The sequence below is a fragment of the Phyllostomus hastatus genome, unplaced genomic scaffold (assembly GCF_019186645.2).
Source record: "Phyllostomus hastatus isolate PE091 unplaced genomic scaffold, TTU_PhHast_1.1 phas_contig_16, whole genome shotgun sequence".
NCBI classification, from domain to species: Eukaryota; Metazoa; Chordata; class Mammalia; order Chiroptera; family Phyllostomidae; genus Phyllostomus; species Phyllostomus hastatus.
The window spans coordinates 15,639,966-15,667,612 of record NW_025333643.1 but is presented as its reverse complement, the minus strand read 5'-3'; the positions used below and the strand labels follow the sequence as shown (position 1 = coordinate 15,667,612).

Genomic DNA, 27,647 nt, shown 5'->3' with positions numbered 1-27,647 from the left:
GAAGGGAAACAATATTTCATTTATAGGAATTCCAGAATTTGAAGAGAAAGAGGAAAGGGCATGAACTGTATTTAAAGCAATAATTCCTAAAAAATGTTCCAAATGTAGGGCGAGAAATAGATATTGTTCAAGAGGTTCAAAGGATCTCAAGTAGGTATAACCTGAGTAGGGCTGCACAGAGACACATCATAATTAAATTGTCAGATGTCAAAGAATAAATTTTGAAAATAGCAAGAGAAAGGAGAGAAGTTACATACCAGGGAATCCCTGCAAGACTCTCAGATTTCTCAATAGAAATTTTACATGCCAGAAGAGAATGTGATGACATATTCAAAATATTGAAAGAAAAAAACCACTGTCAACCAAGAATACTTAACCAGGGGAAGCAGTTCTTCAGAAATAAAAAAGAGATATTTAAAAAAAAAAAAAAACCTGAGGGAATTCATTACTATGAATGAGTCCTGCCTTACAAGAAATGCTAAAGGAAGTTCTTTGAGTTGAAATGAGGGACACTAATTACCATTGTAAAAACATAAGAAGGCAATATAAAACTCACTGGTAATGCTAAAAACATAGAATTGGATTATGTAACAGGGTAATGGTGGTGTATAATTCATTTACAACTCCAGTTTAAAAGTTAAAAAACAAGTGTAGGAAAATAACCATAACTATAATAATGTTATTAGTTACACTGTATAAAAATATGTAAATTATTCTGACCAAGATGGAGGCATAGGGAGATACATTTTGCTTCTTTACACAACCAAAAGAAGGACAACAACAATTTTAAAAACGAAAAATGACCAGAACTGCCAAAAAATCAAACTGTATGGATGTCTGACAACCAAGGAGTTAAAGAAGAAATATTCACCCAGACCAGTAGGAGGGGTGGAGACGGGCAGCCAGGACAGAAAGGACATGTGGAAAGGTGAGAGATCAGGTGGGCAAAGGGCCAGGTAACGACTCCTCAGTCCCACCTTAGCAGGTGGGTAAGCCAAGAAGAACAACTGGGGAGCAAGACAGACCACAGGACCCAGGGTTCCAACAAGGGAAATTAAAGCCTCAAAACCTCTGGCTGTAAAGATCTATAGGAGTTGCATAGGTTGGAGGAACTCCCAGCCTCACAGGATAGTTTGTTGAAGAGACCCACAGGGTCCTAGAACATACACAAACCCACCTACCTGAAAATCAGCACTGAAAAGACCCAATTTGCTTGTGGGTAGTAGAAGTGACTGAAAGTGGGGCAAGAGCTAAGCAAGTGGCATTGTTCCCTCTCTCACCCTCCCCCACATAGAGCTCCACAACACAGCAAAGTGGCTTGCCCCACCCTGGCAAATACCTAGGGCTACACCCCTTACAATGTAACAGATTGGCCAACACAAAGAAATATAGCCCAAATAAAAGAACAGATCAAAACCTCAGAAAAAGAACTAAGTGACAAGGACATAGCCAACCTATTAGATGCAGAGTTCATAACACTGATAATCAGGATGCTCACATAAATAATTGAGTATGGATGCAAAATAGAGAAAGAAGTGAAAGCTATGCAAAGTGAAATAAAAATATACAGGGAACCAACAGTGAAGGGAAGGAAACGGACTCAAATCAATGGTGTGGAAAAAAAGAAAGAAAGAAACATTCAACTGGAACAGAATGAAGAAACAAGAATTCCAAAAAATGAGGAGAGGCTCAGGAACCTCTGGGATAACTTTAAATATTTCAACTTCCAAATCATAGAGTACCTGACGGAGAAGAGGAAAAACAAGAAATTGAAAACCTATTTGAAAAAATATCAAAGGAAAACTTTCCCAATCTGGTGAAGTAATAGATTTCTGGGAAGTCCAGGAAGCTCAGACAGCCCCAAAGAAATTGGACCCAAGGAGTAACACATCATAATTAAATTACACAAAATTAAAAATAAGGAGAGTACTTTAAAGGCAGCAAAAGAAAAGGAAAGAGTTACCTACAAAGGAGTTCCCATCAGAATGTCAGCTGATTTGTCGAAAGAAATCTTACAGGCAAGAAGGGGCTGAAAAGAAGTATTCAAAGCCATGAAAGGCAAGGACCTACATCCAAGATTGCTCTATCCAGCAAAACTGTCATTTAGAATGGAAGGGCAGATCAAGTGCTTCTCAGATAAGGTCAAGTTAAAGGAGTTCCTCATCACCAAGCCCTTATGATATGAAAAGCTTAAGTCCCTTTTAACTTTTAGGGACTTACCTAAAAAAAAAGAAAATCAAAACTAAGAACAGTAAAATGACAACAAACACAACTATCAATAACTGAACCTAAAAAAAGAAAAACAAATGAAGCAAACTACTAGAACAGGAACAGAATCACAGAAATGGAGTATATATGGAGGGTTATCAGTGGGGAGAGGGTGGAGGAGAATGGCAGAAAACATACAAGGAATAAGAAGCATAATTGATGGGTACAAAATATATAGGGGAAGGTAAAGAATAGTATAGGAAATGGAGAAGCCAAAGAACTTATATGTACATCCCATGGACATGAACTAAGGAGGTACAGGGGGAATATTGTTGAGAGGGTAGATGCAGGGTGGAGGTAAAGGGGAGAAAAAAAATGGGACAACTGTAATAGCATAATCAATAAAATATCCCCCCAAAATGAAAAATATATAAATTATAACATCAATAACCTATAACATGATAGGAAAAGTAAAAGTGTAAAGCTTAGGAATTCTATTTAAATTATTAGCATAAAATAGGGTGCTGTAATTTTAAGATGTTTTAGGTAAGCCTCATGGTAACCACACATGAAAAATCTATAGTAATCACACAAAAGAGCATGATAAAGAATTCAAGGTACACTTATACTGTGAGACATCAAAATACAAGGACAGCAAGATAAGAAACAACCAAAATAACAATTAACAAAATGTCAAGAGTAAGCCCTTATGTATCAATAATTACTTTAAATGTAAATGAATTAAATTCTTCAATCAAAAGATAGAATAGCTGAATGGATAAAAAACAAGATCCAACAATATGCTGTCTACAAAACTCACTTTAGCCTTAAATATACAAACTGAAGGGATAGGAAAAGCATCTGAAGCAAGTGATAACCAAATTAAACTAGACTTTGAAATAAAAATTAATTTAAAAAGAGACAAATATGGTTATTTCACGATAAATGTGTCAATACATTAAGGAGATACAATAATTGAAAAAAATTATGCACCCAACATTTGAGCACCTAAATACATAAAGCAAAAACTTAACAGGGCTGAAAGGAGAAATAAACAGCAATACAATAAGACTGAGGACTTCAATACTTCATTCTCAAAAATAGATATGTCATCCAGTCAGAGAATCTATAAGGGAACAGCACATTTGAACAATGCTACCAACTAGTAGATCTATCAGACTTGTATAGACCATTCTATCTGATAACAGCAGAAAACACAATCTTCTCAAGTGCACGTGGAACATGGGTAGTTATATTTGGCTACAAAACAAGTCTTAGCAAATTCAAGGAGATTGATTATATACCATTCACACTTCTGACCACAATGGTATGAAACTAGAAATCAATAACAAGAATAAAATTTAAAAATTCGTACATACATGAAAATTAAACAACACTCTTGTGAATAACCAACAGATCAAAGAAACTAAAAACCAAACAAAAATGGAAACACAACATACCCAAAAGGTGTGGGACTCAGCAAAAGAGGTTGTAAGAGAGAAGTTCATAGCAATAAATTCCTTCCTTAAGAAGCAAGAAAGATCCCAAATAGAACCCATAACTATGCTTTAGGAACTAGAAAGTTAAGAACAAACTGAGTCCAAAGTTAGCAGAAAGAAGGATATAGTAAAGATCAGAGCAGAAATAAATGAAATAGAGAACAGTAAAACAATAGGAAATATTAACCAAACTAAGAGTTGGTTTTCTGCAAAGGTAAACAAAATTGACACACCATTGGTTAGATCAACCAAGGAAAAATGACAGGAACAAAATCAACAAAAATTTAAATGAAAAAAGGAGACATTACAACTGATACCACAGAAGAATCATAAGAGGCTACTATAGCCAACTATACACCAAAAACTGGATAACCTAGAAGAAATGGAATTCTTAGAAATGTTCAAACTATCAAGACTGAATCAGGAAGAAATAGAAAGTCTGAATAGACTAATTATTAGTGAAAAGATTAAATTAGTAAATCCAAAATCTCCCAACACATAAAAGCCCAGGCCCATATGGCTTCACTGGTGAATTTTACCAAACATCTAAAAAATTAGCACCAGTTCTTTTCAAACTCTTCCAAAATTGAAGAGGGGTAACACCACAAAGTCATTTTTTGAGGCCAGCATCACCCTAATAGCACAGCCAAAAAAGGACACTAGCAGAAAAGAAAACTACAGACCAATATCCTTGATCAATACATACACAAAGATTCTCAATAAAATACTAGCAAACTAAATTTAGCTCATTAAAAGGATCATTCACCTTGATCAATGAGATTTATACCTGGGATACAGGAATGTTTCAACATACATAAATCAGTGTGATATATCATATTAATATAAAGAGAGAAAAATTGTATGATCATTTCAGTAGATGCAGAAAAAAGCAGTTTTAGCTATTTCACTGCAAACATCTTTGCCACAAGCATTTTCACCAAAAATATTTTTACTGTACAACTAATTGTCTATAAGGCAATTTTGTTGTAAAACATGAAATAATTAGCTGATATTTTGGTTTCATTTTCTCTGTTGACAAAATTTTTGCAGTAGTCCCCTTTTTATAGTAAATCAATGTTAGCCAGATTGCATACTGTTCTCCATTAACAATGTTCTCACAATGCTCCTGTTGTACAAATCTTAGGCAAATATCATACAATACTCCATTGATTAAGTTCTCACAGTAGTTCCAGTTTCATATTATATAAACTTGCCCAGATTGTATATTATAATTCATTGACAAAGTTCTCATGGTACTTCCATTTTATATTATGTAAAACTTAGTCACATTGTATACTATATTAGAAAATGATAACATCAGTTTTTCCAGATTTTTCAATGAGCACAGTCACCCCTCCCACCCTTCAAAACCTAAAGTTTAACAAGCTGTATAAAATGTGAAAAACGCATCTACTAATTCAGTCTTTCAGAACATTAATTATCTGTTCTTTTGTTGGAAACTGATACCTCTCTTAATGAAGAAAGACATTTTAGTAAAAGAAGTGAAAAGTGATATACTGAATAGGACAAAAAATGTTTACTAATATGAATGAAAGATTTCAAAGGCAATGTATTTTTATTTTCACCATAAAGTCTTTAATTTTAATAATTTTTGTTTCATTAGGTCATCTTTGTTCCTGTTTTATATTTCGTTTTTATTTTTTACAGTGAAATTGCCTTGTGTCCAATTAGATATGTAGCTAAATGTTTGTGGCGAAATGCTTCTGTCAAACATGATTGTAGCAAACTTGTCTATACCTAAACAACTGGACATGGAAAAAGCATGGCGAAATCAACATCCACTCATGATAAAAAAAAAAAACTCTTAATAAATTCGGTATAGAAAGATTGTACCTCAATATAATAAAAGTCATATATTTTAAGCCCATAGCTAATACCATACTCAGTGGGGAAAGGTCAAAAGCTTTTCCTCTAAGATCAACAACAGAACATGTTCACTATCATCACTCCTATTCAACATAGTACTGGAAGTCCTTGCCAGAGCAGTCAGACAAGAAAAAAAGTAATAAAAGGTATCAAAATTGGAAAGGAAAATGAAAAATTGTGTCTATTTACAAATAACATGATTTCATATACATAATATCCTAAAAAAAATTCCATGAAAAAAAACTGTTAGATATAACATAGGGTAGACTTCCAGCCAAGATGGAGGCAAAGGTAGACACACTGTGCCTCCTCGCACAACCAAAATAAGGACAAAATTTTAGAAACAAAAAAACAAGCAGTCCTGACAGAAAATTGAACTGTATGGAGGTCCAACAACCAAGAAGTTCAACATTCATTCAGACTGGTAGGAGGGGCGGAGTCAGGCCACCAAGTGGAGAGCGGTCGTGGCAAAAAAAGTGGTGGCTGGTGCAGCCTGGGTGCAGGGTGGCAACCGACAAACCCCAGCGAGGTGGCAGATTGTGGAGGGGCATGGTGCACAAGGCAGCTGATGGACCAGGTGGTCCAACATTCACACCCAGATAAACCAGGAGAAACTGGGGAGTGAGACAGACCACACAACCCAGGGCTCCAGTGCTGGGAAATAAAGCCTCAAAACACCAATTGAAAACACCTGTGGGGCCTGAGGTGCTGGGAGAGACACCCAGCCCACAGGAGAGTTCGTTGGAGAGACCCACAGAGTCCTAAATCGTATACAAGCCCACCCACACAGAAATCAGCACCAGAAGAACCCAGTTTGTTTAGGGAAAGTGGTGGAAGGGACTGAAATCCAGCAGAGAGTGGAGCAAGTGCCATTGGTCCCTCTTGGACACTTCCCCCACAAACAGTGTCACAAGCAGTGAGATGGGTTGCTCCACCCTGGTGAATACCTAAGGCTCTGCCCCTCACTATATAACGGGCACATCAAGACAAAAAGAAAATGGCCCAAACAAAAGAACGGATCAAACCTCCAGAACAAATACAACTAAGTGACGAAGAGATAGCCAGCCTATCAGATGCACAATTCAAAACACTGGTGATCAGGATGCTCAAAGAATTGGTTGAATTTGGTCACAAATTAGATGAAAAAATTAAGGCTACACTACGTGAAATAAAGGAAAATGCACAGGGAACTAATAGTGATAGGAAGGAAACTAGGACTCAAATCAATGGAGTGGACCAGAAGGAAGAAACAACCAAATAGAAAAGAATGAAGAAATAAGAATTCAAAAAAATGAGGAGAGGCTTAGGAACCTCTAGGACATCTTTAAACGTTCCAACATCTGAATAATAGGGGTACCAGAAGGAGAAGAGGAAGAGCAACAAGTGGAAAACCTATTTGAACAAATAATAAAGGAGAACTTCCCCAGTCTGGCAAAGGAAATAGACTTCCAGGAAGTCCAGGAAGCTCAGTGAGTCCCAAAAAGAGTTGGACCTAAGGAGGAACACACCAAGGCACATCGTAATTACATTACCCAAGGTAAAAATGAAGGAGAGAATCCTAGAAGCAGCAAGAGATAAGGGGACAGTACCCTACAAAGGAGTTCCCATCAGAATGTCAGCTGATTTGTCAAAAGGGATCTTGCAGGCAAGAAGGGGCTGAAAAGAAGTATTCCAAGTCATGAAAGGCAAGGACCTACATCCAAGATTGCTCTATCCAGCAAAGCTTTTATTTAGAATGGAAGGGCAGATAAAGTGCTTCTCAGGTAAGGTCAAGTTAAAGGAGTTCATCATCATCAAGCCCTTATTATATGAAATGTTAAAGAGATTGATCTAAGAAAAAGAAGGTAAGAAACATGTATGGTAAAAGGACAGCAAACTCACAATTATTAACAACCACACCTAAAACAAAAACAAAAGGAAACTAAGCAAACAACTAGAACAGGAACAGAACCACATAAATAGAGATCACATGGAGGGTTAGCAATAGGGGAGTGGGAGGAAGAGAGAGGGAGACAAGGGTACAGAGAATAAGTAGTATAGATGGTAGGTAGAAAATAGACAGGGGGAGGGCAAGAATAGTATGGGAAATGTAGAAGCTAAAGAACTTGTAAATATGACACATGGACATGAACTAAAGGTGGGTAATGTGGGTGGGAGAGGGTATGCAGGGTGTAGAGGAGTGAAGGGGGAAATAGGACAACTGTAATAGCATAATCAAGAAAATATATTAAAAAACATCTAGTCAACAAATTTAGTAAAGTTGCAGGATACAAAAATCACATAAAAATCAGTAGCATTTATATATGGTGTAAAAGAAATAAATCAATCTCATTTACAATAGCATCAAAAATAATAAAATACTTAGGAATAAACTTAACCAAGGAGTTGAAAGATTTTTATTATGAAAAATATAAGACAATGTTGAAAGAAATCAAAGAAGACACAAATAAATGAAAAGGTTTCTCATGTTCATGGATTGGAAAAATTAAAATCTTAACATATCTATACTGCCAAAAAGCCATCTATATATCCAGTGCAATCCTTATCAAGATTCCAATGGCATTTTTTATAGTAGAAAAAAACAATTCTGAAATTTATTTGGAACCACAAAAGTATCCCTGAATAGCCAAATCAATCCTGATAAAGAAACAAAACAGAGCCCTGAATAGGTAATTCAGTTGGTTGTAGTGCCACCCGAATACACCAAGATTGCAGGTTCAGTCCCTAGTCAGAGCACATACAAGAACTGACCAATTAATGCATAAATAAGTGGAACAATGCATCAGTGTTTCTAGTTTCTCTTTTTCTTTCTCTCCCCACCCTTCCTGTCTCTCTAAAAAATCAGTAAATAAATTAAAAATTAAAAATAAAAGAACAACAAAGTGGAGGGCATTATACTTCCTGATTTCAAGCTATACTATAAAGTTAGAGTATTCAAGAGAGTGTGGTACTGGCATAACAGATAGATCAACACAATAGACAGATAGATCAACAGAACATAATTTAGAGCCAAGAAATAAATGCAAGCATGTATGTCAACTAATATTTGATCTGGGAGACAAGAATACTCAATGGGAGAAAAAAATCCTTTTGATAAATAGTGTGAGAAAATTGGATATTCACATGTAAAAGAAATTAGATCGCTTACACAACTCATAAAACTAACTTGAAATGGATCAAAGACTTATATAAGACCTAAGACTATGAAACTCCTTGAAGAAAACATAGGAGAAAAGCCACTTAACATGGGTCTTGGCAATGATTATTTTTTATATGACACCTAACAAACACATAAGCAACAAAATAAAAAAAAAGTGGAACATCAAACTAAAAACCTTATACACACAAAAAAGAAACAAATCAACAAAGTGAAAAGACAACATACAGAATAGGAAAAAATATTTGCAAACCATGTATCTGATAAGGAACTAATATCCAAAAGATATAAAGAATTCATTCAACTCAATAGCAAAAACTAATACAAATAATCCAATGTAAATATGGCCAAAATACCTTTCTAGACTTTTGCAAAGAACAACACATGAAAAGCCAACAGGCACATGAAAAGGTGCTTAATATCTGTATTCATCAGGGAAATGTAAATCAAAACCACAACAAATGAAATAGGATATCACTTCATGCCCATTAGGATGGTCATTATCAAAAAGACAAGACATAGCAAATGCTAGTAAGGATGTGAAGAAATGGGAAGCCTTGTACACTATTGGTGGGATTGTAAAGTTTTACAGACACTATGGAAAACAGTATGGAGACTCTGCAAAAAAAATTAAAAATGGAACTACCATATGATCTAGCAGTGTCACTTCTGGGAATATATCCAAAGGAAATTAAAACACTAACTCAAAAGGTATTTGCATTCCTATGTTCTGAGAAGCATTATTTACAATAGCCAAGACATGGAAATAACCTAAGTTTTCATCAACACATGAATGGATACAGATGCTGTGTATCAAGGTGATATACAGTATCACATATCATACATACAATGGAATATTATTCAGCTATTAAAAATGAGGATATCCTGCTATTTGCAACATTGATGGACCTTGAGGGCATTATGCTAAACAAAATATGTCAGACAAAGACGAGTACTGTATGATCTCACTTATATGTGGAATCTAAAATAACAGTAACAAAATTCATGGGAAAAAAAAAAAGAACAAATTTGTGCTTACCTGAGGCAGGGGATAGTAGGAGGAAGAAATGGAGAAGGGTAGGCAAAAAGTACAAACTTCCCAGTTAAAAGATAAAATTTACTAAGGATATAATATACCATATGATGACTATAGTTAATACTACTGTATAATATTTAGGAAAGCTGTTAAAAGAGTAAATCCTAAGAGTTCTCATCACAAGGAAAAAATGTTTTTTTTCTTTTTTTGTTTTCTCTTTTCATTTATATGAACTGATGGCTAGTAACTAAATTTATCATGATAATCATTTCAAAATATGTGTAAGTCAAACCATCCTGCTGTACACCTTAAGCTTATACAGTGATATATATCAATTATACCTCAATAAAAATGGAAAATAATAAAAAGGAAAACTTTATATGCCTTACAGTTAGAAAACCAATATAAATTTTCCAAAAATAAAATGTAACCATAAGAATAAACATACTGAAAACAAACCAGTATTTTTTTACCTATAATAACTCATTTAATCCTCAAATTGGTATATTACTGCTATTTTTTCTCAAAAAGCTGAGGCTCAGAAAGATCTAAGCAACTTGCTTATAGTTACTGAGCTAGTGAATGGGAAAGCAAGATCTAAACCCATTTATAGTTAGTTCTCTACTCTACAACCTCCCCCCTCCCTGCTTCTGCCCTCTCTCTCACCTTATAGCCACATGATGGGAATCTCCTGAAAACTCAGAAAAGATGTGCAGGTTTAGTTGCACAGGTGGTAGTCCCAAGTGCCTGCCTTCCCTATCCACACAGCATCACTATTCAGCCCATTTGGTTTCTAAGGATGAAGTGACAACTTTGTTGGTTATGGGAACTATTTTGCTCTCTATTTCCTGTCCCAACAGGCTGAAGGATGCTGAGGGGATGATGGCCTTAGGGAGCAAAGGCTCACAGGAGCAGCCTCCGGAGGGGCATTCTGACCAGCTTAGCCCAGAGGTCTCTCTGAACTGTGTGCTACAGAGTACTCTCCAGCCCCACATCAGGACCCCAGCCCAGGGTTCCAGTCCCAGGAAGAGAAGTCACCATAACTTCTGGCTGTAAAAACCCCTGGGGGCGGGGGGTGTGGATGAATGAGATGGAGGCTTCTGGAGCCCCAGGCAGTTCTCTTAAAGAGCCCATGCACAGAATTGTTCGGACTTGCTCCCTCTGAGCTCCAATGCTGGGGCAGCAACTTGAAAGGCACCAGGGAAATATGGGGAGGACCTAAATTTCCTGGCATCAAGGGAAGAGCTGGAGAGTCAGCGTTTTGCCACACAGTGCTGGCAGAGGCCATTGTTCCTTTTCTGAAACATCTCCTTACCCCACAGAGCTAGTAGAAAGATACCAAAGCTGAATCTCCATCATCCTGGTTCCCACACCCACCCTGGTGATTTTCTGAGATCTTGCCCCACCTGAGATCTTGAAAATTGGTGGGCCCCAATTTTCAGGTCCACCCAAGCCATTTCCAGTGACTTTTCCATACAAACTGCCTGACTCGGCTCCTGCTACAGATTTTCCTAAAAATCTCTCAAAGATTCACAAATTGCAAACAAGCAGCATCTGGCTTTGGCATGTACCATTCCTCTTGCTAAGTATCCCCAGGCCCAGACACTAGTGGCAGCTGGCCTTGGTTCACAGCTTGTCTTCTCCTGGATATGTTCAAGCCCAGCACCAGCAGCCATCTGCAGATCACTCTGTGGCTTGTGCTGAGTGGCCCCAGGCAGGGCACAGGTGATGGCTAACCTTGTACCTTCCAGGAGGCCCACAGCCAGTGCACCCAGTGGACAGCTTCAGACTATGCTGGATTACAACCCTGCTATCTACATGAGTAACACAATCAAAGGTAAGACTCAGCGAGCATCAAAGCCTCACTGAAGCAAGTCCTTCTCTGTAGGGTCAGTTCCTGCACAGCAGCTCCTCCACTGTAGTCACAGTGAGTCCTTGCAGCCAATTTACCTGGGAGCCATATCTTCCCAATGACACCAACAGCAATCAAGGCTTAACTACAACTGGAGAGTGCACACTACCCACACAGGAGCACCTAGAGTGTCCAGCTCAAATTACTAAGGAGGTTGCACCACTGGACTCCTACAGGACACCAGTATACCATGTCCAGGGGGCATAGCAGCTTTACCTAGTACACAGAAACAAACCTAGAAAAGCAGCCAAAATGCAGAGACAAAGAAACATGTCCCAGATGAAAGAACAGGAGGCATCTCCAGAAAAGAACTAAATGAAATGGAGGCAAACAAAATTACCACATACAGAAATCAAAACAATGGTTATTTGTTCCTTTAGCAAGGCATGCTCAAGGAACTTAGAACTTCAACAGAATAAAAAAAACATACAAATCATAAAAAGAACCAATCAAAAATGAAGGATACACTAACTGAGATGAAGAATAATTTACAGAGGATCAGCAGGAGAATAGATGAAGCAGAGAATCAAATCAGTGGTTAAGAATATGAGGAAAAAAAAAACACCTAATTGGAACAGCAAAAAGAAAAAGGAAAAAAAAAGTGACAACAGTGTAAGGAGCCTCTGGGACAACTTCAAGTGTACCAAGATTCACTTTATATGGGTGCTGGAAGGAGAAAATAGAGAGCAGGGGATTGAGAACCTATTTGAAAAAATAATGAAAGAAACCTTTCCTAACCTGGTGAAGAAAATAGACATACAAGTTCAGGAAGTGCAGAGAGTCCCAAACAAGATAACCCCAAAGAGGCCCACATCAAGACACATCATAAATGCCAAAGGTTAAAGAAAAATAGAGCTTCTTTTTTGCAATAGGTTTATGCCCACAACACAGGTGTCAAGAAAACCACCACTAAATCAAAGCTTAAATGGGAAAGGAAAAAACTTACCATCAGCATTGTAATCATTTGGACATGTAGATTCTGGTAAATTTACCACTACTGGCCATCTGATCTACAAATGTAGTGGGACTAACAACAGAACCATCAAAAAAAATTGAGAAGGAGGCTTCTGAGATGGGGAAGGACTCCTTCAAGTATAACTGGGTCTTGAATAAACTGAAAGCTGAATGGGAGCCTGGTATCACCATTGATAGCTGTGGAAATTCAAAACCAACAAGTATTATGTGACCATCATTGATGCCCCAGGACACAGAGACTTTATCAAAAACATGATTACACCTGGCTGGTGTAGCTCAGTGGACTGAGCGCGGGCTGTGAATCAAAGTGTCGCAGGTTCGATTCCCAGCCAGGGTACATGCCTGGGTTGCAGGCCATAACCCCCAGCACATTGATGTTTCTCTCTGTATCTCCCTCCCTTCCCTCTCTAAAACTAAATAAACAAAATATTTTTAAAAATAAAAGATTATATTAAAAAAAATGATTACAGGCACATCTCAGGCTGACTGTGCTGTCCTGATTGTTGCTGCTGGTTTTGGTGAGTTTGAAGCAGGGATCTCCAAGAATGGGCAGACCTGTGAGCATGCCCTTTTGACTTATGCACTGGGTGTGAAACAGCTGATTGTTGGTGTTAACAAAATAGATTCCACTGAGCCTCCCTACAGCCAGAAGAGATATGAGGAAATTGTTAAAGAAGTCTTTGCCTATGTTAAGAAAATTGACTACAGCCCTGACACAGTAGCATTTGTGCCAATTTCTAGTTGGAATGGCTGGAGTCAAGTGCCAACATGCCTTCGTTCAAGGGATGGAAAGTCACCTATAAAAATGGCAGTGCCAGTGGAACGATGCTGCTTGAATCTGAGGTTGCATCCTGCCACCAACTCATCCAACTGATAAACCCCTGCATCTGCCCCTCCAGGATGTCTACAAAATTGGTGGTATTGGTACTGTCCCTGTGGGCTAAGTGGAGACTGGTGTTCTTAAACCAGGCATGGTGATCACCTCTGCTCCAGTCAGTGTTACAACTGAAGTAAAGTCTGTTGAAATGCACCATGAAGCCTTGAGTGAAGCTCTTTCTGGGGACAATGTCGGCTTCAATGTCAAGAATATGTCTATCAAAGATGTTTGTCATGGCAGTGTGGCTGGTGAGAGCAGAAATGACCCACAATGGAAGCTTCTGGCTTCACAGCTCAAGTGATTGTCCTCAACCATCCAAGCCAAATCAGTGCTGAACATGCACCTGTTCTGGATTGTCACACAGCTCATTTTGCTTGCACATTTACTGAGCTGAAGAAGATTGATAGATGTTCTGCAAAAAAGCTGGAAGATGTCCCAAAGTTTTTGAAATCTGGTGATGCTGCCATCATTGATATAGTTCCTGGCAAGCCCATGTGTGTTGAGAGCTTCTCTGACTATCCTCCTCCCTGTTCTTGACATGAGACAGATGGTTGCTGTTGGTGTCATCAAAGCAGTGGACAAGAGAGCAGCTGAAGCTGGCAGTCACCCAGTCTGCCCAGAAAGCTCAAAAGGCTAAGTGAATATTATCTGCAATGCCTGCCACCCCAGTCTTAATCAGTTGTAGAAGAATGGTCTCAGAACTGTCTCAGTTGGCCTCTTAAGTTTAATAGTAAAGGACTGGTTAATGATTACAATGCATCATAAAACCTTCAGAAGGAAAGGAGAATGTTTTGTGGAGCATTTGGGGTTTTTTCTGTGTTACAGTTTTTAAGTTATTAATTTTTTAAATGAGTACTTTTTAATGGAAACAACTTGACCAAAATCTGTCACAAAATTTTGAGACCCATTAAAACAAACTTCAATGAGAGAGAGAGAGCAAGAGTGAGAGTGAGAGGGAGGGAGGAGATAGAATCTTAAAAGCAGCAAGAGAAAAGCAGATAGTTACCTACAAGGGAGCTTCCATAAGACCATCAGCTGATTTGTCAGAAGAAACTTTGCAGGCCAGAAGGGAATGGAAGAAATATTCAAACTGATGAAAAGCAAGTACCTAAACCAGGATTACTCTACCCAGCACAGCTATCTTAAAATTGAAGAACAGATAAAGAGCTTTCCAGACAAGAAAAAGCTAAAGAAGTTCATCACAGCCAAACCAATATTATATAAAATATTAAAGGGTCTTCTTTAAGATGAAGAAGAAAAAACTAAGATCCAAAATATGAACAATAAAATGGCAACAAATACATATCTATGAACAGTTGAATCTAAAATAAACAAATAGTACAGAAACAGATTCATAAATATTGAGAACATTTTGATGGTTGCCAGACGGGAGGGGAATGGAGGGGATGAGTGAAAAAGGTGAAGGGATTACTTAAAAAAAATAACAATAAAAATAAATTGACGAGTTTTAATGTGCCTCTTGACATGGGAGATAAAATAATGAGTTCATCATGGGCAAGTTATTATAAACTTTCTAAATGTTTGGTAATTCCAGAAATATCTAGAGTATTGAAACAAATATTAAGAAATTCAGTTCACCCTGACCAGTATGGCTTAGTTAATCAGGCATTGTACCACAAAGTGACAGGTCACTGGTTTGATTTCTGGTCAGTGCACTTGCCTGGGTTGCAGGTTGGGTCCCCAGTCAGAGTGCATATGAGAGGCAATGAGTTGATGTTTCTCTCTCACATCTATATTTCTCTCTCTTTTTTCCTCTTTCCCTTTCCCTCTTTTTTTCAAAATAATTAAATAAAATCTTTTTTTTAAAGAAAAATTCAGTTCTCCCCTGGCCAGGTGGCCTAGTTGGTTGGTTGGAGCATTGTCCTGTACACCAAAAGGTTGTGGGTTTGATTCCCAGTCAGGGCACATACAGGAGACAACTGATTGATGTTTCTCTCCCACATCAATGTTTCTCTTTTCTTCTTTTCCTCCCCCTCTCCCTCTCTCTCTGCCATTCTCTCTCTCTGCCATTCTCTCCCTCTCCTCCTTCCTATCTCTATAAAATCAATAAAAACATTCATGGGTGAGTATTTTAAAAAAAGAAATTCAGTTCTAAAACTTGCTCTCATTTCCCCTCACTTTTCTCCCAACCCAAGAGATGCTGTGGCAGCAGAGGGTCTTTTCCTTTCCACTGCTCATAGAGTCTGTTCCCAAGAAGCCTTTATTGAATTAAAGCTGAGTCATGGTTTAGGGGAAATTTCTACAGAGAGCAGCAAGGTGACATAGAGCACTCCACCTATTCAAAATACCATCCCTAGGGTCCTCCCTGGTGTTGGAGTAGTGTTGGCCATAATTCTCTGCTTTTTGTCAAAACACTCTTCAATTCTTTCTACATTTTAGTAACTGTAGATATTTTAGTGGTAACCCTTGCAATACAGTATTTTTAAAGTATTTCAGTTAACATTTATAAGTCAGAAGTCACAAGTGCAGGTACACTCAGATCCTTCCTGCTTCACTCATTTAAGTTATTTGCCTGGGCTCTCTAGGCATATAGTTTTCAGCCCTGATTTAGAGGATAATTGCCAAATAGCCCACTTTGCCTTGGTTCTTTAGCTAAAACCTTTACATAGCTAGAGGCAGCAAATGAAGTTGACGTTCTTATAGCCACACCAATATGAATATTTATTATAGACCAGTTACTATTCCAGTTACCATCAAATGTCCAACCTTGCAAATAAAAAAGTTTTATTTTTCACATTCTTAATTACGAAGGATTCACTTTACCACTTAAATTACAACAATTTTTACTTTTAACTTAGGTTTTCAATGGCAAGAACAGTTGCAAAAATTAATAACCATCACATTAAACAATGGATATAGCCATTTAGTCAAGATTCACTGAAATCAAGCTTCTTCTTTAAAATAATTTCAATTAGTTGATGATAGTATCTGATGAACATCAATGTCTTGCCACCAAAGTATGTATTAATGTTCAGTAAATTTAATTCCTTTTGAATAGAAAGTTCAGGTATGATATATCATGAGAATGAATCAGTCATAAGAGATATAAAAATAGTATGATAAATTATAATGCTAAAATCTTTCAGTAGACTTTATAACTCAAATAACCAGTGTTTGTCATTCAAATAGATAAAATTGCTGTTTAGGAGTTCTACTTTCTTGAACTTTAATTCTAATGAAATATCTTTTATTATAAAGTGAAAGTGTGGTATAATGTTTTAAATTTTTTCCCTCACCCTGGCCAGTGTAGCTCTGTTGGTTAGAGCATCACCCTGTAGACCAAAAGGTCACGGGTTCGATTCCTGGTGAGTGCACATGCCTAGGTTGTGGGTTTGGTCCCCAGTTGGGGCATGTGCTCCAGATGGGGCGCATATGAGAAGGCAACCAGTCAATGTTTCTCTCTCACATCAATGTTTCTGTCTCTCTCTCTAGCTCTATCTCTATCTCTCTGTCTCCCTTCCTCTCTCTCTACAAAGCAATGGAAAAAATGTCCTCAAGTGAAGATAAAAAAAAATTTTCCTTCAAAAATTTTTTTCATAGAGCCAGTGATTTGGAGATTGTTTGATTTTTAACAGTATTTCATTTATTGACTGTCATCAAATGAAAAAGTAACAGAGTCTTTGGTTATATTTTATTTGTTTTATTGATTAGGTTCCTGTTAAAGGTGAGATCATATGATATTTGTCTTTCACTGCCTGGCTTATTTCACTTAGCATACTCTTTGCAACAGCATGGATGGAACTGGAAAGCAAAAAAAAATAATAATAAAAAATTTAAGAATACTAGATAGGCAAAGTAGGGAAACATGATCCATAACAAGGAAAAACTCACAGAATGAAAAGTCAAGGGCTTTAAAACAACTATTGTCTATATATTTTGAGAATTTAAAGGAAATATATAAACATAGTGGAGAAACAAATGGAGAACCTCAATAGAGAAATGGAAACTATGAAAAAATCTGAATAAATACAATATTGAAATGAAAGATTCATTGGGCAGATTTAACATCAAATTAAACACTACGGAGTATCATTGAAATTGAAGTCAGGAATATAGGAACAATTCAAGCTGAAGCAGGGAGAGGGAGAAAAAATTCTGAAAAAAATTAGTATAGTCTGAACAGCTTGTGAAACAATATCAATTAGTCTAACTTGTGTGTAGTTGGAATATGGAAGGAGAGAAAAGACATTGAGCTGAAAAAAATTTATAAAAGTGATGGTTGAAATTTTTCAAAATTTGAAAAATATACCCACATATCTAATAAGCACAACCAGCCATAAGCTGAGGATCACTCAAACACCACATCGTGGTATGTCATAATTGAAAAGAAAAAAATCCCCACAAAATACACCATGGCATGCCATACCTAAATTGCTGAAAATCAACAATAAAGAGAAAGTCTCAGCAAGAGGAAAAATCACATTATGCATCAGAGAACAATGATAAAATATGTCAACAGCTTTCTACCAGAAGTAATGAAAGTAAGAAGACAATGGAATGGTGCTAGAGAGGAGAAGGAACTAAATCTGTCAATCTGGAATTCTTTAATGAAAATATTAAATAATTAGAGCAAATGAAACCATTTTAAGACTGAAAAGCTGAAAAAATCTGTTGCTAGCAAACCTGAACTACAAAATATTAAAGTTCTGCATGCTGAAAAAAACATGTGCCAGACAGAAATTTAGATCTAAGTGAGAGAACAAAGAGTGCCAGTAAAGGTAGATACATAAGTAAATCTAAAAGATTCTTTATCATATCATAATTTCTTTAAAGGTATTTGATTATTGAAAATAAAAATAAGTGTAGATGCAAAGTATATTACCATAATGATAAAGAATGGTGGAGATGGTAGTATAATACCATTAGGTTCTTATCCATGAGATAGTCTATCAAAGTTAGATTGTGATAAGTTAAAGACTCACATTGCAAACTCTAGTGCAACCATTGGGGAAAAAAATAAAGAAATATAATTAATCAGCCAACTGAGGAAATTAATAGGACACTAAAAATATATTTAATTCAAAAATTGTAGGAAAGAAGAAATAAAGAATCAATGAGACAAACTGAAAGCAAATAGCAAAATGGTTGCCTTAAACACATCAAACTAACTACAGTAAGTGGAAATGGACTAAATAAACACTTTAACTAAAAGACAAACTGTTAAATTGAATGAAAAGCAAGAAAAAAGTATTTACTGTTTGGAAGAAGTGTACATCAAATCTAAAGACACGGGTAGATTGAAACTTTTTAAATATAAAAAGATTTACCATGCAAACACTAATCATAAAAATACTAGAGTGGATATATTAATACCAGACAGAGCAAACTACAGGAAAGGAATATTATGTAAGGAGGTACATTTCTTATAAAGGGCCTCTATGAAGGAAAAAAACCTACAACCAAAATTATATACTTAATGGTGAAATACTGACAACTTATCCCCAACCTGAAAACAAGGGAAGGATATCCACACTAACCATGTCTATTCAACATTGTATTGGAGGTCTCAGCAAGTGCAATAAGATATAAAAGAGAAATTTTTAAAAAATCAGATTGGAAAAAAGAAGTAAAACTTTCTTTACAGACAACGTAATCATCTATGTAGAAAATATTAAAGAATCTAGAAAAATTAAACAAAACCTATCAGAATAAGTGAATTTAGTAGAGTCACAGAATACAATGTCAGTATACCAAAATTAATTATATTTCTATATAAATTGTTTATAGAAATAAATAATTAAAAATCTGAAGTTTTTAAAATATTTACAGTAGCATCAACATTATGAAATACTCAGGAATAAATTTAACAAAATATATGCTAAATCTTTACACTGAAAACTATAAAACATTGTTGAGAGAAATTGAAAATACATTGTTTATGACTCAGAAGAATGTGTTTGCTAATGTTCCTTCAATTGACCTAATTGATCTAATCCCAGTTAGAACACAGCAGGCCTTTTTGCAGAGATTAATAACCCAATTCCAATATATATATAGAAATTCAAAGGACCTAGAACATCCAAAAATTTTCAAAAAGTAAAAATTATATCTTGTGATTTCAAGACTTAGTATAAAGCTGTAGTAACCAGGGCAGTGTGTTTTTGGCATAGATAACAATAACAAATTTAGAGATAGACCTACATAAATATAGTCAGTTGATTTTCAACCAAGGTACCAGAACAATTCAATAGGAATAGGAACATCTTTTTTTTTCAAGAACTGGAACTTCTTTTTGTTTAATTCTTCAATTACAATTGTCATTCAATATTATTTTATATTAATTTCAGGCATACAGAATAGTAGTTAGACAGTTATATAATTTATGAAGTGATCTACTCGATAATTCTAAGTACCCATCTGGCACCATACATAGTTATTACAATATTATTGATTACATTCCTTATGCTGTACTTCACATCCTTATGAATATTTTGTAACTACCCATTTTTACTTCTTAATCCCTTCACCTTTTTAACCCAGCCCCTTAACCACCCTCCCCTCTGACAACCAATAGTTCTCTAAATCTATGAATCTTTTTTCTTTTGTTTGTTCATTTATTTTATTCTTTTAGATTCCAAATACAAGTGAAATCATATGGCATTTCTCTTTCTCTGCCTGACTTATTTCACTTAGCATAAAACTCTCTAATTCCATCCATGCTGTTGCAAATGGTAAGGTTTCATTTTTTTATTGTTGAGTAATATAGTCTATATGTACCATGTTCTTAGCCCCTCATCTGTTGTTGGACACTTGAGTTGCTTCCATATTTTGGCTATTGTAACTAATGCTTCAATGAACTTACTAGGGTGTATATGTGTACGTGTATTTGAATTAGCATTTGGGGAGTTTTTTGGATGTTTACCCAGAAGTGGAATTGCTGGGTCATAAGGAGGTTCTATTTTTAGTTTCTTGAGGAATTTTCATACTGTTTAACATGGTGGGCTGCACCTATTTGCATTCCCACCAACAGTGCATGAGGGTTCCCTTTTCTCCATACTGTCTCCAACACTTGTTGATTTATTGATGATAGTCATTCTAACAGGTGTGAGGTGATAAGTCATTGGTTTTAATTTGTATTTCTCTGATGATTAGTGACATTGAGTATCTTTTCATCTATCTATTGGCTCTCTTTATGTACTCTTTGGAGAAGTGTCTATTCAGGTCCTCTGCTCATTTTTTAATTAGATGGTTTGGTTTTTTGTTGTTGAATTATATAATTTCTTTATAAATTTTGGATATTGGCCTCTTATCAAATGTATCATTAGCAAGTATTTTCTCTCACTTAGTAGGCTGTCTTTTCATTTTGTTGATGTTTTCCTTTGCTGTGCAAAAACTTTGTAGTTTGATGTAGTCCCATTTATTTATATTTTATTTTATTTCCCTTACCCAAAGAGATATATCAGAAAAAAATATTACTGAGAGAAATATCAGAGAGTTTACTGCCGATGTTTTCTTCTAGGAGTTTTATGGTTTCAAGTCTTACATTTAAGTGTTTCACCCATTTTGAGTTTATGCTTGTATAATGGTATAATTAGGTGGTCTAGTTTCATTTTTTGCATGTATCTGTCCAATATTCCCAACACCCTTTATTGAATAGACTGTCTTTATCCCATTATACATTCTTGCCTCCTTTGCCATATATTAATTAGCCATATAGGTGTGGGTTTATTTCTGAGGTCTCTACTCTGAAGAACTAGAACTTCTGAGTAATTACATAGAAGAAAAAGAAAGAACCCTAACTCCAACTTTGCACCATTCATAAAAATTAATGTAAGATGAAGCATAGATGTGAATGTAAATAGTAAAAATGTAAAGCTACTCTAAGAGTTATCTTAAGAACCTAATAAAAAGCATTAACCCTAATAAAAAATTGCAAACTGGGTTTCAAAAAATTTTAAACTGCTATCAACAAAAAAAAATGAATAAGAAAGTCACAGACTGGGGGAAAATATTTCTAATACCTGTATTTGACAAAAGGTTTGTATCAGAATATACCCCACAACTTTTAATAAAAAGACATAACTTTTTTAAAAGGCCAAAACAATTAAACAAAGCACTTCACAAAGATCATACATTAGATAAATAACTTTATTAAAAAAAAGAGCTCTACACCATCAATCAGGGAAATTCAAATGAAAAACAGTACCACTACTTCACCCACTAGAATGTCTAACATAAAAGAGACAGGAAATACTAAATGTTAGTGAGAGATAAGACAATTATCATATATTTTCAGTGGAAACAGAAAATGGTACAACTACTTTGGAAATACCTTTGGAAGTTTCTGATAAAGTTAAACATTGGTTCACCAATTCTACTACTTGGTTTATATCCAAGGAAATGAAAGTATGCATACGGAAGAAGACTAGTATGGGAATTTCACAACAGCTTTATTCATAAAAGCCAAAATCTTAAATGACCCTAATGTCTAAAAACAGCACAATGAAAATCAAATTATGGTATATTTACAGAGTGAGTACCACTCAGCAAAACAATAGTAAACTATCAATATATGCAATGGCAGTGATGAACCTCAAGTATGCTGAGTGAAAGAAACCATTTACTCTGTGACTCTATTTAAATAAAAATAAGAGAACAGACAAAACTAATCTAAGGTGAAAGAAATTAGTGGTTGCTCTTGAAAGGGATGAATGCTGAGATTGATTGGGAAGCTGCATAAAAGATCTGTCTGGGATGATTGAAATATCCTATATTTTGATGGGGTGTAGAATGCAGGTGTACTAAGTGGTCAAAATTCATAGTACTCTACCCTTAAAGACTGCATTTCATGGTAGGAAAGTAAAAAAGATTATGGTTAACTTACAGTGAGCACTTATGATATGCTAGGCTCTATTGTAAGTATTTATATGTATTTAAACATTAATCCTAGCAATTCTATGAGAAATGTACCATTACAAATGAAAAAAAGAAAGATACAGAGAACTTAAGTAGCTGTAAAGATTACATAGCTAATTAATTGTGGTGCTGGAATCCAAACCCAGACAATGAGGCTCCAGAGCTCAAACTCTTACATTCCTAGGAGGAATATATTTAAAAGGAGTTGCCATTAGGGTTTAACTGGAGGGAATTGCCAGATAGATTCAAGAATAGAGTATTGTGATTAAATAATAGAAAATTACTTCTATTTCCAAAATTTAAAAGTTAGTTATTTCATAAATCTCAGGATGTGGCCATTTGAGAGGATTACAGAGAGAAGAGGAGAGGAAGGTTTTTGAAGGAAAGGAGATGAAGGGACTGTTGGGGTATTGAACAATGTGCTGGAAGATGAGATGAACCTGGTCCCAGCATGTTTCAGGAATGTGTATATAGGCTGGTGAGGGAGTGTCTGAAGCAGTCAAAGGAGTGACCAGAGAGTGGCTGGAAGATTGATGTAGCTAAAATGATAGAAGAGCTTGCTAGTGCACTGCCTCAAGCTTCAAAGAGCATTAGGGCATAACTTCTCTCAATGCCACTTGGCCCCATGGACTCAAAATAGGGGAATGTAGATGCAGGTGTGAACTCCCTAAGTACACTTCAATTCCAGAGTTGAAGAGGAAGTAATATCTCAAAGAAAAGTCAGGTGTCAGTTAAGGTAAAGTGTGTAGGACCCTTAGACAAATAAAGAGGATAGAAGTACTTTCCAGTAGTAAAGGATTTCAGAGAATACAGTAAAAGGGTGAGCTGAAGATTAGCAAGAGAAAGATGGGGCTGCTGTTTCAAGAAGAGATGGCTTATTTGAGGCAGGTGGGAATTAGGAGGTAGGGTTCAATTGCTGTACAGGTTAACTGACAATATTTCCACAAGGAACTTGCCTTCCTGTGGTTTAGCCAAGAGTTGCACCTTGGCTGTCCCAACCTCCCCTCCTCAGCTCCCCTCTCTCCATATAAGGACTTGTCATGATTTGCTTTTCCTGAGGAAATTGTTTTTAATACAGTAGTAATAGGTAATTGCTTCTGACCATGGTGATATGAAATTACTATTTCAATCTCTGCTTATACCATTTAATAAATACAGTATGATGATGATAGAGATGAATAAGATCATTGTAAGCAGATTTTCTTTTGAGAAATTAAAACTAATATATGAAAAGTTCTTTTGAAAGGCACAATAAATATCTTAAAACATTGTTCTTTGTTATCATTTTAGGAGCACCAAAACTGAGTGAGGTTCTAAAATTCTGTAAAGAGATGTACTTTAGGATTGCTAGGTTATGAAATTGTAGTTTCTTGTCTGTTGTTTCCTTTTAAGAAGGTCAGTGATAGTGGGAGTTGTGTACTGTTATGACTTGCCCTCTTCCTATACCCGCAGAATGAACTCAATTATCTTCAGAGCTTTCATACAGTTATGGCTTGGAAAATGAGAAGAGTGCTGGGACAACCAAGAACATGCATTTGTGTGTGTGTGTGTGTGTGTGTGTGTGTGTGTGTGCAAGCATCTGTGTGTGTGTTCACAAAATATGCTGTCCTTTCATTGGTAAAATAAAGCCACATTGCCAAAATATGAGTCAGTATGAACTAGAAATTCATGCTTTCAATAATTCATTCACTCTTCACCAGTCAATTTTTTCGTGCAAAATTATATCCTGCAAGTAATATAACCTCTCATTAATCCAAAAAACATACTAAACAGAACCACCTTTTCTCTATCACATTGCTATCTTTCTGTTGCAAACTTATTAAGGACCCATAAGTATAAATATTTTAGACTAAGAGCTCTTCCATTCTGTATTAGAGTTGCATATAAAATAAAGTGATCACAGATCAAGAAAAATATCCAAAAGGTATATTTAAGAATGGATGATATCACCAAGAATAATGAAAGTAATATTTTATAAAGATTAACTGTAATTCCAATAACCCACCTATTGATAGTAGAAAGTTTATACTCTTTACCAAACTTCAGAAAATATATCACATTTGTATAAATAATGAATTATTTGTTGGAGCTTATGAAAATTAGAACCTTTATAAATATCAACTAAATGAAAAAATAATTTTTATTTCCTCTAGCCAAGGGAGATTTGTGAAAGTTATTCCCACATTTTTCAGGAACTACTCCAATCTATACTTCTAAGAGATGGATTCACTAAATATGTTAGCATTTCTCACACATTTACAGAGCTTGTTGAGTGACTATAAAATGAAAGATTGAAAGTGTGTATAGGCATGTATGTAATCATGCATGTCTTCATACATTAACAAACAGGCACAAACACACACACATATGCATACCATTATTGGTTGAGTAATTTTTACAAACCATGAGTCTAGGTAGAGGGAATAAAAGCAGTTGTACTGTGATGGATAAGAAAAGTGTGTATCAGGTAAGGGCCTGATTTTCTGGGACTCACAAGAAGGTGGACACCAATTCCTCATCAGAGCTGTTGGGAGTGTTCAGGTGCAGCCAACTAGAGAGTTCATCAAAGCAGGGTATAAAGGGGCAGGCCCCTGAGAAAAAATGCCCAGCATGTTTGCATGCCTCCCTGAGCCTGGAAATTCTAAATCATTTTTCACAACCAAACTCAGAAGTCACCCACAAGCATTTCCTAGATGTAGGAAGACTTAGATTCAAAGAAAATAAAGCAAATAATTAAAATAGCAGTTGTTCACTAGAAATACAAAAAAGTTGTATAAGGAAGGAAAGGTAATCATAGAGCATCACTTGGCTCGGTTGTATGCAATATTTACATAGTCACAAGGAAAACACAGAAAATTGATTTTTTAAAACTTTATTTATTTTTAGAGAGAAGAGGGTAAGGGAGAGAGGAAGAGAGGGAGCAAAACATCGATGTGAGAGAGAAACATCAATTGGTTGTCTCTGTACATGTCCACACCTGACCAAACTCTGTGACCTGACCAAGAATCAAACCAGTGACCTTTTTCTTTGCAGGATGATGCCCAACCAACTGAGCCACAGCAGTCAGGGCCATAAAATGGATTTTTTAAGGAAAAAAGAATAAAGAAAGAATGAGATAATTTTCTAGGGGGAGGAAGTTGGGGAAGCAGTATGTGTAAGTAATAAGCTAAGTCTTATCTACTATAACAGGAAGTCAGCAGATGTCTAAAATTGATGAATCAAGAAGTATTATTATTTTAAAATATACAGAGAAGAAAGTTAAGAGTTAACAATATGATTAGAGGAATGTAGAGATGACCAGGACTTCATTTTGTATAAAATCTTTGTATAAAATTGTATGCTTATATATGCATATAATATCATGATATAATTTAAGATTTTTTTTAAAGATGGCTTCTCTGAATCTCTCCACCCTCTTATCTTGAGCCCCCTCCATGCTAACTGTATGTAATAGATTCCAAATGTCTGTCTCCCTTACCAGACTAGAAGGACTGCCTTACTCCTTGCTGTATCCCTGGAGCCAAGACCAGTGTCTAACACCTGATAAATGCTTACTTAGCACCTGTGGGAAAGGGTGGATGAATGTAATTACTGAATGATTGGAATTGGGGCATAATGTTAATTAAGTGTTTTAGGAATAAGAACAACATTTATAACAATAATAATTTACTATTGTAATGATAATGTTAATATTTATTAATGTATAGCTGGAAACCCCAAGACCTTCATTCCTTGTAACCTGGATTTTACCAAGTTATGGTGTTTTGCCCTATGGCATGCCTATTGGATTTGTCCCTTAGTATTCCACTTGCTATGCTAGCCTACTAACCAGACAGACCCTCCTCACTTTATGCTTAAATGACTGACAAGAGACTAGTCTTTCTGTGCCTCCGTCTGTCTCCACTATACCTCACCCTTCCCCCATAGACCCCCTATACCATCCCAAAACCGTTCTGCATCAAGATTAGTCCAAATTTCCCAATATTCTTCTTTCGTTTCATTCTCCTTCGAGAACCACAGTTACACTTTACCTTCTGGAGCCCAAGGTTGTCTTCCCAATCTCCCATCTCCTCCAGAACCTGGGTTCAATGGCCCATCCTGTGTTACTTCCCACACCTCCCCAGAGCTCGCCACCTTACTTGTCAAGCCAGTCTCATTATTACATCACACTCAGTCCTACTTTTACCTTTTATTACTCCAGACACCTTTTCCAAAAAGCCCAGAGCATCCCCATGGCCTGGGAATATAATTATTCTGTTGAGATATCTACAAAGGAAATAATCTTTATGTACTTAATAATGTACTGCAATCTCTTCCTTTTCTGCTATGGAAACAACCTCAGCTTTTCCTCTATATTAAAATGATTTCTAAATAGAATTGCCTTTAAAAGTGACATTTTATTTTCTTTATTAATGAATATAGCTTTTGATGTTATGGATTAATAAAATGGACCTATGTAAATTGTGCTTCTAAACAAATAATGGAAGAGGCTGATATTTTTTAAGCACAATTTTAAATACTACTTTTAATTTCAAAAATTATTTTCCTGCTTTTTTTCTGCAGTCTTAAATATGTTTTAATTTCTTACTAAATGATTCTTTTCTCCTTTTCTTTAACTCAGTTAGACCATTAAAAGAATTTATTTGATGAGGCATTGAGGGGTCTAATTGTTTAATAGTCAGAAATTAGTCCCTGCAAGAGTACTTTAAAAATTGGCAAATATCAGGCATAATCACAAATTTTTTAGAAAAATCTACTTCTATACAATAGGTTAATTGATTATAAGTAGACAGCACTGGCCACAATTTAAATCCAGCTTCTAATTTCATCCATTCTTTTTTTTTAACAAATATAAGTGGCTAATTGGGATCAGAGTAGTCCCCTTGAAGGAACAATTGGCTACTTATCCCTGATTTTCAAGATTTCAGTGGTCTAAGGCACTTTCAGTTAGCTTCCCACCAGCACCATGCCTACGGATCTAGAGTTTTTCCCCAAGTTGTCAAAGCCTTGTCTCATTATGAGAACTCTGTAGTCAGATGACCACTGTATACTTTAGATTATGATGATTTCTTTGGAAGAATCAAGGCAGTTCTTAAGATAATTGAAGCCAAAATGAGACATATTTGCCTAAAAGGGAAAAATTATATGGGACTGGTTGATTCAGATAATTGTCTCAACTCTCTGGACTTTCCACATCAGACAGCTTGTCCATTTGTGTG

General features: G+C 35.9%; 1 protein-coding gene and 1 pseudogene across 3 annotated transcripts in view; both read left to right on the top strand.

Annotated features, from left to right (window-relative positions):
• CFAP20DC (CFAP20 domain containing) overlaps positions 1-27,647 on the top strand; it is a 249,323-nt gene that overhangs the window by 94,907 nt on the left and 126,769 nt on the right. The gene's annotated exons all lie outside the window — the stretch shown is intronic.
• On the top strand, positions 12,625-14,192 carry LOC123814462 (annotated as a pseudogene).